Consider the following 13,127-nt stretch of genomic DNA (forward strand, 5'->3'; position numbering starts at 1 on the left):
ATTCAGAGCAGGCTCTGCACCGTATTCGTTTTGAATTTGTTTCAGGACATCTGGTATTACTGCAATTGACGGTACACCATGTGTTTTAGTATAGATGGCAGCAAAGACTGTGCCCCAAGTGGTGCAGTCCTCCAGTTGTGGTGTGATCCCCATTGGTAAACAGATTGTTAGGATTCTGTGTTTCTCATAAGGGCTAGTATTTGGAAATACTGCTTCGATTTGAGTAATTTTTTTAGCTATCCAGAATGGAATTTGTTCACGTTTTGTGGGCATTTTACCCATGACTGCGTGTAAAGTCTGTGGAGTTATTTTTAGTGTATACCCCTGTTGAGGGGTTTGATGTGGAATGGTCATTGGTGGTTGGACTGTGAAAGTCCACATGACATATTGGACTAATTGTCTGTAAATTTTTATCAACTCTTGTAGTTGAGTGAGTAACTCCTCGTCTGACATCTCTTCGATGTCAGGATGAGGTGTGTAGCCAGCTAGAATCGGCCATGTTGCTTCTGGTCTACCTAGTGGACCGAGCCTGATAATGTTTTTGTGATGTTTTAGGGCACCTTTAAACCAGAGATTATGCTCCTGGTATGTGAGTGGAATTTTAATATCCTCGAAAGGAATATATTCCTCAGGTGGTTCATCTTCTTTAAAGAAGTAAAATACTTGTGTTACTGAATTTGATTCTAGGAATACAATCCATGAATAGAATACCTCTGTCTGAAAGGATTTGTGTGCCTCTATTAGGAAAACTGCTCTACCACCTCTTGGTGTTAGGCCATGTTTTATAAGTTTTAGAGTGATGGCTCTCCTTAGGTTTGGAGGGATGTTTATAACACCCTCATCGGTTTCATTTAAACCTGTAAAATTCAAAGCTGTTACGACTGGGTCAGCCGCAGCTACACCGTTCTCGGTGTTAGTATCGCCGTTAAGGGACATTGTTTTTGAAAAATGTAGAACAAGTTTCAAGGAAACAAAGATAAGGTGCACAATATTTTGTAACACTGTATCCTTCAACGTTGAACAAACCAAATAGCTAATATATAGGATTTTTGTCCTATTCAGCTTTGGCGGATACTTAATCCTACCCACTCCGGACGTCTTATGGAGTATGTGAGTAGGGGTCTCTGAGAAAGGCACGACTGAGTAACTCAGTATCTAGCGTTAAATTAGTGCTTTACCAAACGTTGGGCGCCATGTAGTGTAGTTCCTATTTCCCTAATAGGCTCTGCGCATTGGAATAATATACCCTATAGATTTGGCATAGGACTGAGGTCAGTATGCCCCTATCAAGTATATTAAACTTAATTACTTTGTGCCAGCTAACTCAGAGGCCACTAGAAACTCCTAGTAAACAAGAAGGGAGTAGTTTCTGGCCACCGCATAAACATGACAACTTTGTTTCCCTTTAGAATCGGAACACTCTCAGAATCGTGGAAACAACAGATAACAGTTTTACTCAGCTAATCGTGCATGCTTAGTTTCTTCAGAGTTACACAGAAAGAATAGACGGGCGTTTCAATAAAATAATTTATTGAACAGTCTTGTTTCTCATGTAAGAGATATGAGCTGTTACAATCGTAAGACAGTATGCAAGATATATTATGTACAGCGTAAGCAGTAGAAATAAATAATACTGCGCTAGCATTATCTTTTAGCTATGACACATATATTTATGTACATAAATAACATAAGCTAAAAATACGAGTACTCATAAGATGCTTCTCTAGCTAGTTCTACCCCAGTGTACCTAACCTAAGTGTAGTGCAAGGTAAGAAGTAGGTGATGTATTCTATAGTATGGTATGCTATAGTATGGTATGCCAAGTCTGGTATGCCAAGAGTCCCTCTAGGTTCTAGTCAGCTCCATACCTTGAGAATGAGAGAGGTGGGAATCTCTTTCCGGGTCTCGAACTCTAACAACCCGCGAAGGGAGTCAGAACACTGGAAGCTGGATTCTCTGCGAGCAGGGATGACAGCGTCTCTTGTCAGTGCATCAGGCCGGGACATGGGCTCCTCTAAAGTCGAGGTCTCCTACTACTTGCTTGGGCAAGGGAAGGTATATTTATACCTGGTAGGTGCCTTGGAATGTTAGCATTGACGTAAAGTCGGGCAGTGGAAGACATCAGGAATGAACCCTTAAGGAATAGCGGTTCATGCATAAGAAATGAGTTCTTGGCGAAATCAATAATCCTGTGCTAGGGAAACTCCCAAGAGCCTAAGGGTCTGGTTTCTAAGAACTCGTTGTGACGTTGGGGCAGACGGATGCGGGTGACCATGCCTGTATTTGGATAGCATGGCTAATGCCTAAATAAAGACTGGGATCTTATGCCTATATAAGGGCAATGTAAATTGTGCCTATATAAGGACATGTTTCAGGAAAACCTATATACGGACACATAACGCGGAATACAACAGGAGAGCAAAGCAACTTGAATCACAAACTTTGGTCCTGTCCTAGACTGAAACACTTCTGGACCTCAGTGTTGACACTCATAGAGCAGATCACCGGCCAGATGCCCCAAAGTGATACTATTGAGTCACTCAGCCACATATATCTACCCTTGTCAGAAACCCTTTCAGAGGGCCACGGGGCAAGCAGGAGTTACTGGGCCCAGCCGTGGTGGCTGAGGCCTTTTACTCCGAATGTACCGGGGCCTGCCCTACTATGAATCCTGCTCAACTGGGCCAAGCACCCCTTCTTCACCTGACTCTCGGTTAGGTAGCGCCGAATGAGCAGACAAGGCTCCTTGAAGGGGAGTGCAGATACAGATCAGTGAACACAACTCATAACTCAACTTGCAAGCAGTGTTAATCAATAAATCAATGCCCAGTTAAATACTTGTTTTTATATAAAAAGACGTATTTTAATTCTAATTCTACACATGCAAAGATGAACAACTTTCACAATCAATAACACAATCCCCCCTGGAGGTCGGGACTCTAGTAGTTGTGCAGCCACTCCCTGTCCTACAAACTTTAGTGCAACAGGTTTGATGCTATTCCCCATTCACTAATGACCACATCCAGGGATTGTAAACTATTAGGCTATTCTCAAGAGTCCTCCCCTATTAGGCCGTACTCATGAGTTCTCCCATCTGTCTCCTTCCAGAAGTTCAGTCACAAGAGTCTACGGGGTCACAGTACTGATTGCAGTATGTCCCCTGGGCCCCAAAGGCCCATTTCATGGCATACCTGCTCTGGTGGTATGGAACCCTTCATTGTCGAAGCAAAGTCCTGTCCGGACCAACAAAGTCGGGCTGCGGCTGGGCAAAAGGAACAGCACCAGGCAGGTGCAGACTCTCTCCTCAGAGCCATGCTACCTGCTGGTTCTAGCATTTGGGGTTGTTCTAGCTCCAGTGATCACACGGTAAGTCGCACTTCAATTCGCAGGGGTGGAGAGGTTGATCTCCTTACTCCGACGTGGCTCCAGAGATGTCCTTTTATCCTCATGCTTCCTTTGATGTAGTTCATATTATGCGGGCTGGATCTGCTTTGGTCACAGCAGCAGCTTCTCAGTCCCAGGCAATGGCCCGAACCTATGGTCTCAGTGGCACCCGCGGCCCCTCCTGGCATATGCGGTCACCCCCACAGGACTCTCAAGTTCAGTCACACTGACCTTGCGTTGATGTTCACAGTGCCCCCTCTCAGGCACACAGGGACACCCACCACGAGGTCATTCAGGCACCACACAACCCTTGGTCCTCAGCTCAGTCCACGGCAGCCCCTACTGGCACACACGGGTCACTAAATCAATCCAGCAAACAGGCTATGGCCCAATTGGTGCAAGAGCAGATTCCTCACACTTCACACAGGGAGTCCTCACGATGGAGCGCCTTGGACTTTGCTCCTCCCAACGACCTCTCCTTCTTCACATGTCACACTGGTATTGGTGAGCAGGCACTCAGTTGTACTCCGGACTCCAGGGGAGGTGGTCTTGGTGTCCCTAGGTGATATCCCCCTGCCCAGCAGCGAGACCAGAAGGCATGGGCCCCCAGTCCTGGTCACAGGCAGAAGTCTTGCAGAGCTTCCCCTTATCACGCAGCCCGTCTGGCCGCTCAGCAGATGACAAAGGTTGGGGTCTCAAACTCCCCTACGTATAGTCCTTTTCCAGACACAAATTGTAATTTAGTGCCTCAGTCTTTTAAGTTTATGTTGGTGCTCTGCTTATTTCAAATGGACAACTTTCCCCTTTCTTCTTCTTCCTGAAGGATGTCTGTCATAGCAGGCAGGACTCTGAAGCTGATTCACCCACAAGAAGATTCATGGGAGTGACCAGAGTTCACACCTGAATGTCAGCCAGAGTGATATGTGTATCAAAATGTTAATCCTGGGCTCCCAGCCCTCATCTTAATGACTTCCTTATCAGCCCATAACTCTCTTCCTGAAATGTGTCCAGGTCCCTTCTTTGTGATCTTTCATTGAATCAAGGAGCACTTTGAAATGCACCATGAGAGCACAGTTCGCCCATCCTCAAGTGCATGTCCCTCCCAGCTGGAATGCAGCATTATACAGTTCTGTAAGGGGCAGTGGGGGGACGGTGGAGGGTCCTCTACTCCTTATGTTTTCACCAAGCAGGTCTGGTCTTCCTAAAATGGAAACCAAGGTAGTCAATGTGATGTACTAGTACAGGCACACTTGAACTCAGTGTACATTTACAGCACACTTACTGCACAGCACTGTTATCCTCATCTATTATGTCACCTCAAGCATAACTACATGCAGGAAATATATTCAGTCTGCGCACACTGTTCAGTATTGAAGCCTTTCTGTATTTTACCAGAGTGTGCTATTCTAAAAACACACTCTACCAGCACACACACATTTACCATGGGTACACTGCACCACTCTTCACCCCTTGTTTAGTGTACTTCTTGCAAGCACACATGCACTCAGCACGTTTCCATCACACACGCCCTTCCACATCAACCTGATGTAGGCCAGGGTGAGTTAAGCACACAGCAACAGAACTTTTAAAAATCGAATGAGCCTGTAGAACTCACTTTGGTGTCACAGAATAAAAAGGTCCTGGTCACTACTACTGATCACCACATTTTATGCTGCCACCACCACACTTGTGTTTCTTTGCCCCTGGTGAGGGTGGTTGCCATTAACCACCATGAAAGCAGTGCGTTGGCACCCCTCCCAGTCCACCAAGACCAAAATCTGTGAGACAGGTCTATGTTGTGTCACACACCTATGATCCGTGTTCGCCTATGACAAAAATAACTAGCATTAGGGATCCAGACAACACTAAAGTTGGGCATTCAAGGCAGGGGTACATGTATCTTACCACACAGAGGACGTTTCCATCCTAATAACCCTTTACACTGTAACAAAGGGCTGCTCACATCCCAAATATTGCTAGCTGCTAAGCAAATTATCCTTTTATCATGGGGTCAGCAGACCCTCCCCCAGAGCATAGATGGATTGAAAAGCTGATGTGGGTTTTGAAAAAGGAAAATTTATCAAAAGGGGATTGTGGCGAACACAGATTTTACAAAAAATTGAGCCAGCTTCTCGACTCCACCCTTCAGCAAAGACTACAAAGAAGTCTTCTGTCCCAAGCGACTCAGGGCACTAAAGATTTTGGTGATTCAAAACTTGATCATTTCTATGCCATGGTCTTACCAAAGCAGTGAGATATCGTCCCCAATACTTGACTAATCCCAAGGAACAGGGAGTTAGGGTCAAAAAGGCAGTGATGGGGACCATGGAGGGAGGCGGCAGGAAAGGAAGGGGGATGACATTGAGGAAGGAGGGACGGAGGGGTTGGGGAAAATGTTTGTTTTTATATACCTGTCATGCAAATATAGTTAAAAAGCAATAAAAGGTATCTAACCTTAAAAAATGCATGAACATGTGTGATTTAAACAGAGATGGCTGATCAAGCAATTATAGAAAAGCCAATAAGACTGACAAATAACATTTAACTGTTGCCCCAGCAAGGAAATGCTAGGCTAGAGACAGGAAAAAGGTAGAAAATCTAACAACTGGGACTGTAAGGGTTGGATATGCTGGGAAGACACCAAGCACCAAAATATTCCCAGCGTCCCGCATAGATGGTCTTCGTAGAGGGAGTACTACCAAACCAAAACAGATTGAAAACAGGAGGGTCTAAGGGAATTTTAAAGACCACAATGGATTTATTCCCCACTCAACATGCTAACCAACAGTACAAAATCCTAGGGTCTAAAGAAAAAACTAAGAAAAAATGTGCTCTAAAAGCTACAAGCAGATGGATGTATTAACTATTTCAACAAAGTCACAAAATGCCTACCTAAAAACACCAAAGGGCATTTCCCTTATTAGGACCAAATCCCTCACTCACCACAAGGGTGACATGCTTCATCATGGGGATTCTCCTCTCCAAGGAAAACCTAGTTCCTTGGAGGGCTACAACCCTCTCAACTAGAGAGAGGAGCACAGGGATGTTTTTGACTATCTAATAGGATATCCTAAATCCTCATGTGACAAGCGGAAGTATGAGTGAAGGCGCAGCGCAAAAAAGAATATTGTTTATGAATGCAACAGTGTAGTATAAAACTGGATAAGGGTTGTACAAACAAGCATTTATTCAAATACACCCTTTGCCAGGATTAAAACCAGCGCACCAGCGGTATGGATTTAAAACCGCTCTGGTGACAGTGAAAAAGATGGTCGACATGTTTCAGCCATATCGCCCATACGTGGGGCAGGCTTTCATCAGGACCTTAACCAGGTGCTACTGCGAACAACGTGAGAACCAGTGCAAAAAAAAAAAAAAAAAAGGATACTGGATATAGTATGTCAATTTATCCAATCACTCTCAGTGATGAATTAATAGATAACAACCCGGCATTTCACTAATCAAACTATGAATCACATTTATTTTTTCTTCACTGTTATATACTTCTGTAAACATTATGATATTGAAACTGGATTATTAGTTAATAGTTTGTTTGTGAATTTTTCTGGTACCACAGTACTTCCGCAGTAGTAAGAAAAAAGTCAGTTTTGCTAATCTTTTTCTGGGGCAGCTTTATTACCGCTGTACCAATCTTACACCCCCAAAAAATAATAATAAGCAGCACCACTCCTGGTAGCAGAGACAACACAAGCAGCATAGAGAAGCGGAGCAGCGGGATGCCGAGCCGAGCCAGGGCGGGGTGCAGGTCACCGGCAGTTCAACCACTCTGCGGCTTGGAGTTTCACCCTCGTGAATCAGCCCCCGCGTTTTAACCACCTCAAACAATGGCAACGGCAGTAGCAGGCACAAGCAGGTGCCTGGGCAGGGATGAGCCATTCTGCAGAGCGGAGTTTGACCCTCGTGAATCGGCCCCCGCGTTTCACCACCTTAAACAACGGCCTCAAACAACGGCAGTAGCAGGTACCAGCAGGCGGCGGCAGCAAGAATGAGCCCTCGATTGCATCTCGGAGGCAGCCCAACTAGGTTTGGGTGCGGCCTGCGATTGCGCCCAGTGAGCCCTGCTTGACCCCCCCCCCCGCCCTCCCCCCTTGGCGTCTCTCTATACTCTGTCCTCCATGAGGCTTTCACCGGGCCTCTTTTACCATCATTCGCCACTTGCCAATAAGGGACCTACGGGAAGGCGACAGGAGCCAGGGAAGGACTGGAGACATACGACTTGTCACCCTCATCAACCTTGTCAATCTATCGCCATGCCCGCCATCTGGTACCCTCTTCCCCCTAGGGACCCGGACTTTGATCAGGTACCCTTTTTCCTTCTGGTGGCTGGTGAGCGTGAGCACGCACCTTGGGGTGCGGAGGGGCAGGGTGTGGAACAGCAAGGGTAAGGGCCGCATCACAGGAGCCAGAGTGGAATGCTTAGTACATCTTACATTTCCACCCCCCCTAGCCGGCCTACCTCACCTTTGGTCTGTTTCAGCGATCCTTCCACCTACTGACCTCTGCCAAGCCCCTTGAGCACTCTCCCACACAACACCCCTCCTCACAGGATCACTGGCACCCCTCCTCCTTCTCAAGGTCGGTTATAGGTGTTGCAATGTCCAAAAAAAGCGCCCGCTTGCCAACACTAAAACAGAACCCCAAGCCCACAGCTGTGGACATGCTTACCAACAAGGCGGCTAAAGGGGGGGGGCACCCGACCAGCCCAAGGACCAGCCCAAGGTTGGCAAATCGTACGATCTGACCAGTTGGGTAAGGCCCCAGGTCTCCGCCTCTGTAGTGAGCAGCCCAGTGTGGACAAACTTGGATGCAGTAAACAGGGACGACGAGACTTCCAAGAGTTTTGAACCTTTCATAGTTACAACGACCTCCACACTTATACACGATGACGAGGCCTCTAAGGGCTCCGAGCCTTTCACAATCACAACGACCCCCATAGCCACAACTGTAAAAGAGGAACACCCAAAGGCTAGCACCACAACAGGTGAGGGTGAAACAGGACTAGCCCCCCACTAACGGGAATGGAGCCACCCCTTTGGTCTACCACATCTATACTGCCTAGGAAGTGGAAGAAAGGATCCCAGGCCTGCCACAATTTGGGAGCTTCCCCAGCTCTACCTGACACTCATACATCAAACTATGTAGCAAACCAGGAAGGGGGCCCGTTATTGCAACAGCCGGGGGCTTACTGGACAACACCGATAATCCGCATAAAAGTCTAACAATTTCGGCTGACACCCTCTACACCCCCAAAAAAAGGCACGGTCACAGCTGCATCGTTACAGGGCGTAACAACTCACATGAGCAAGGATGGACCATGCATCACCATAGGATCATCCTTTGAGTCTGAGCCTGAGACAAGTGACTCTCTACATAGATCACCATCGCTCCTGCTATTTGAACTTTCATGTGCACAGGACAATCTGTTAAGGTCAGTCGGCTCCTCCCTTTCCACCGCCATTAACGTGTTAACATGGCAATCGGAGAAGCTCGAACTACAAATGGACACCCTCCAAGTTATGGCAACAAAAATGGCCGAGATGGCCAAGAGAATCGATAAGATGGCCCCAATCAGTGATAACCCCACCCTTCCAACTCCCTCCCCCGAATGTCTGTGCCCAGATCTAATTGACAAACCGGCATCGCTCCCGACTGTACTTTCCTTGCTGGTGTAGGAACGAAAACTCAGCGTTAGAACATGCTCAGACCCCGCTAGCATGGAGAAGAGCACACAGGACTTCACTGTAGTGTCCAGGGACGAAGACCCGGGATCAAACCAGCCACACCAGTTGCCAACAAGCACAGTAACTCGGCCCTACCCCCCTCATACCCAGAGGGAATGAAGGGAGGGAGTAACCACAAAGGGGATTTTGCCCCCAACAACACAGGGCCTACAAGCCAGCTGGAAGTATCTCAGTCTGCCCCGCCAATAACGCGGAGGGAGAAGACACGTCTTAAAACACTAAAAAAAATGCTAAGAGACCCCCAGCGAAATTTAACACCCTTAGAACAAAAAAATGGAGCAGCAAATCGGACAATTGAACCGTTAAACAAGCAATCCCTTTTCCCCATATTCTGCAAGAATCCTCACATTAAACCTCCATCAGTACTAGCCCCATTGACCATGCATACAACCAATATGCCCTCAAATGCGGAGGTCGCCACAAGGGGCGTTTCTAGGCAGATGGGGAGTAACACGCTCGGGGACATAGCAACAGCAGGTCTTGATCCAACACTGAATCAGCACTGTTCACCAGCACCCACCAATCTAACTGTAAACAACAATAGGAAGGCCAGTGTGGTGGGGACTGACTTAGCAGGAGGCCTTTCGACCGGGAACAATGCTACCACCTGGCCCCCAAATCGGGCTCCAAGTTCCATCGGAACCCAGAGTAATTTCAGACAGGGAAGAAATTCAACAAAAAACCTACACAACCTCAATGGGCAATCAACATCACACCTTCACCAGTCCAAGGCCGCCCCGATTAGAACAGAACCTACAAGAGCACACCAAGGGACTAAATTCGTCCTCCCAGGCCTCCCGCAGGTTTCTCAGCCCACGTCGAACCACACAGACAAAATTCCCACAGTAAAAAGGCCCCTCCATAAAGGCAGTATCTCCGGGTACAACACGGTATTGCAAGGTGAAGGTTACTCGGCAAAAACGAGAATGACCCCATTGTACATTTTGAAGGGTAACCTCGATTCTCTTAACAGAACAAATACTCTGACACTCCTCCAACATACACAGACATTGTCCCACAAGTAGCCTGTGGGACAATGTAGAGACATTGTCAGGGTGCAATTCGTTCCCTTGACCTCACAATCAGGGAAGGAACAAACCATTGTAACTTAGGCCAACCCGGACATTGCCGATAGTGTTCTCATTGAAAAAGAACAATTCCCAGAATGGGGAATCGACATGTGGAGGCTGGAACAGGAGAAGCATCCATCCATTCTACAGGCACCCACAAAGAACTCATCCACGGTTAGCATACTGAAGGGGATCCGACGTGGGGAAGGCACCCTTGTACATACAAATATGAACATTCAGTGCAGGGTTGATGGTTCGTGTGGGGGGAGACAGGTCACTTCCATTCTCAAAACCCTCTCCCCCTTTTGCGCCCCACCCTCTCCAAATTCAGCCTTTTGGGGCTGGGTTGCCTCCAACTTGGCCGACAAAACTCAGGCCCCCATCAAGTAAGGCGCCCTGGTCGTCAAAATCCAGGCCCTCCCCAAGCAACGGCTCTGTACAGCATAGATGCTCATCAGTTAGCATCCAACCATTAAGTATTATGACTTGGAACGTCGCAGGGATGACCAAGGTTCTGCAAAGTCCATCAGCGATCACATTCCTGGAAGGGGACGATTTAATCTTTGCCCAAGAAACGTGGGCAACCGCATCCATCCCATTATCAGGCTACGCGGAATACTTCAAACCCGCAGCCAAAGGAAACGTATTTGGGAGACCCTCTGAGGGTATCTCCATATATATTAAGCATGTCCTAAAACTACACTTTACAGAGATAAAGAACCCCTCTGACATGTTCCTAGCCCGCACTATGAAAGGCCTTAACACGGTTGATGGCCCATTATCAATACTTTTAATTAATGTATACCACAATCCCCACGGGCAGGGTTCTAAGGACAAGCTTACTCGGCTGATTATACAGATCGAAACCCTGCTCACACAATTTGCATCCATAGGGGAGAATTCATCTGACGGTAACCCCTCTGGGAGTACTGGGAGATTCAATGCCCTTATTCGGGCATATAATTTAGCAACAACTCACTCTCTATCTATAAAGTCCAAGCCAGGGGTAATTTACGTACCTACCTACAACAATCAGACCACTATAGATTATATTCTATTAAGTAAGAGGCTACAAAAACACATGCTAAATTATGCAGTGCTCCCACGGAGCGAAAGCGATCATGCCGCCTTAATGCTGCAGTTAACAGTCACAGCGGAATCCCGTCATACTCTCCGCTGCATTGGAGCGTCCAAGGGTGAAGAACAGCACAGGCTCCTTAGAAGAATTCAATGGGGGCAGACACCAATCAACGAATTCGCCTCATAGAAATCGACATGGATCGGCTGGCAGACCGGCCCAAACAATTGGGGTCTCATAGGTGAATGGGAAAAACTTGCATACGAACTAGCTTCGTTGCTCCTTGGGAGCACCACTTACAGAACTACAGTAAACCCAACATATACTCTGGGTCAAGTTCCAGCGATCAAGCAATGCTCCAAACAACTAAACATCAAACGCAGGGAGTACCAAAAAACTGGGTCAGAGTCTTCCAAAAAGCAACTTAAATTAGCAGCAAAGACCTACTCCCAACAGGTTTGGAAGGCAAAACGCGAATTCACAGAGGCAAAATGGATGAAGATCTTCGAGCTGCTGGCGTCTTGCAAGTCCCAAGAATTCTGGCAATACCTAAACAATCTAATCCATGGGACTTCCAACAGAGAGAACCCACTCGATGCTGGCAACTGGGTAGCTCATGTAAAAACTCTGTACACCGAAGATTTTAATGCATCTCCAAATAATTCTACAACATCAGGGGAGGGAATTGGCAACATCACTGCAGAGATCACGGTATCCCTGGCCAATCTAATTCTTCCAGGCAAGGGAATAGTTTGCACGACCCTAAAAAAGATACGGCACAACGGAGCGCCCGGCCCTAACGGTCTGCCTGGCTCCCTCTTCAAGGAGGACATTGATTTTTTGTCTGATAACCTGGTACAGCTATATGCAGAATGTAGGCTTTTGGAGGATGTCCCAGACACTTGGAGGAGCTCACTTTGCAACCAATATATATAAAAAGGGCCAAACCCCGATCCCAGGAACTACCGGATGATCGCCCTTTTGGACATCGAGGGCAAGGCCTACTCAAGTACACTTCTGGCGGAACTAGTTGATTGGGCTTGCACTAAAGGTCTTTTGCCCTTCTACCAGACGGGGTTCAGACCAGGGGGCTCTACCATAGATAACATTACTGCCCTGTCATATTTAGTCCAACAAGCGGTGGCCCATCACTCTCCGATACTCTTCGCCTGCTTCATTGACAATTCAACAGCCTTCGATGGGGTAGACCGTATCATCCTTGGCAGAAATTTGCATGCTGGAACAACAGCACGTCTTTATTACAAGCAATTAGATCGCTGTATTCTCGAACCTGGGTAAGGGTCACACTTTCCAGGGACTCTGCCACAGAGAAAATTACTACAGATCGGGGGCTAAAGCAGGGATGCGTCCTGGCACCAATGCTTTTAAATTTGTACACCGTGGACATGGGCTGAGCTTTGCATTGAACTACTTTAGCTACCCCCAGGATCGGCCACACAAGGATCTAGCTGATGCAATAATCCGACGACCTGGTTCTTTTGGACCATACTAAAACTGGACTTCAATAAGCACTTACAATCCTCTTCGAATATAACGCCCAAAACAAGCTGGTCGCTAACCCAAGCAAGTCCCAAATAGGGATTTTTGGACATTACCGAAAAAAAACTGGCAAAGTGGAGTTTAGGTCCACTGATCTTAGACTGTGTACAAACCTATAACTACCTTGAGGCTGGTTTAGCTAAATGGGTTGCCCACGGGCCCACCTTCACAAACTGCAGCAGAAAGGAAAGATGGTCACCCATACTCTCTGTAAACTATATGCCATCTTAGATAGTCCAACAACTACGGCCATTCAAATTGTATTGAGGGCCA

Source organism: Triturus cristatus, chromosome 5_1 (genome assembly GCF_964204655.1).
Source record: "Triturus cristatus chromosome 5_1, aTriCri1.1, whole genome shotgun sequence".
Classification (NCBI taxonomy): domain Eukaryota; kingdom Metazoa; phylum Chordata; class Amphibia; order Caudata; family Salamandridae; genus Triturus; species Triturus cristatus.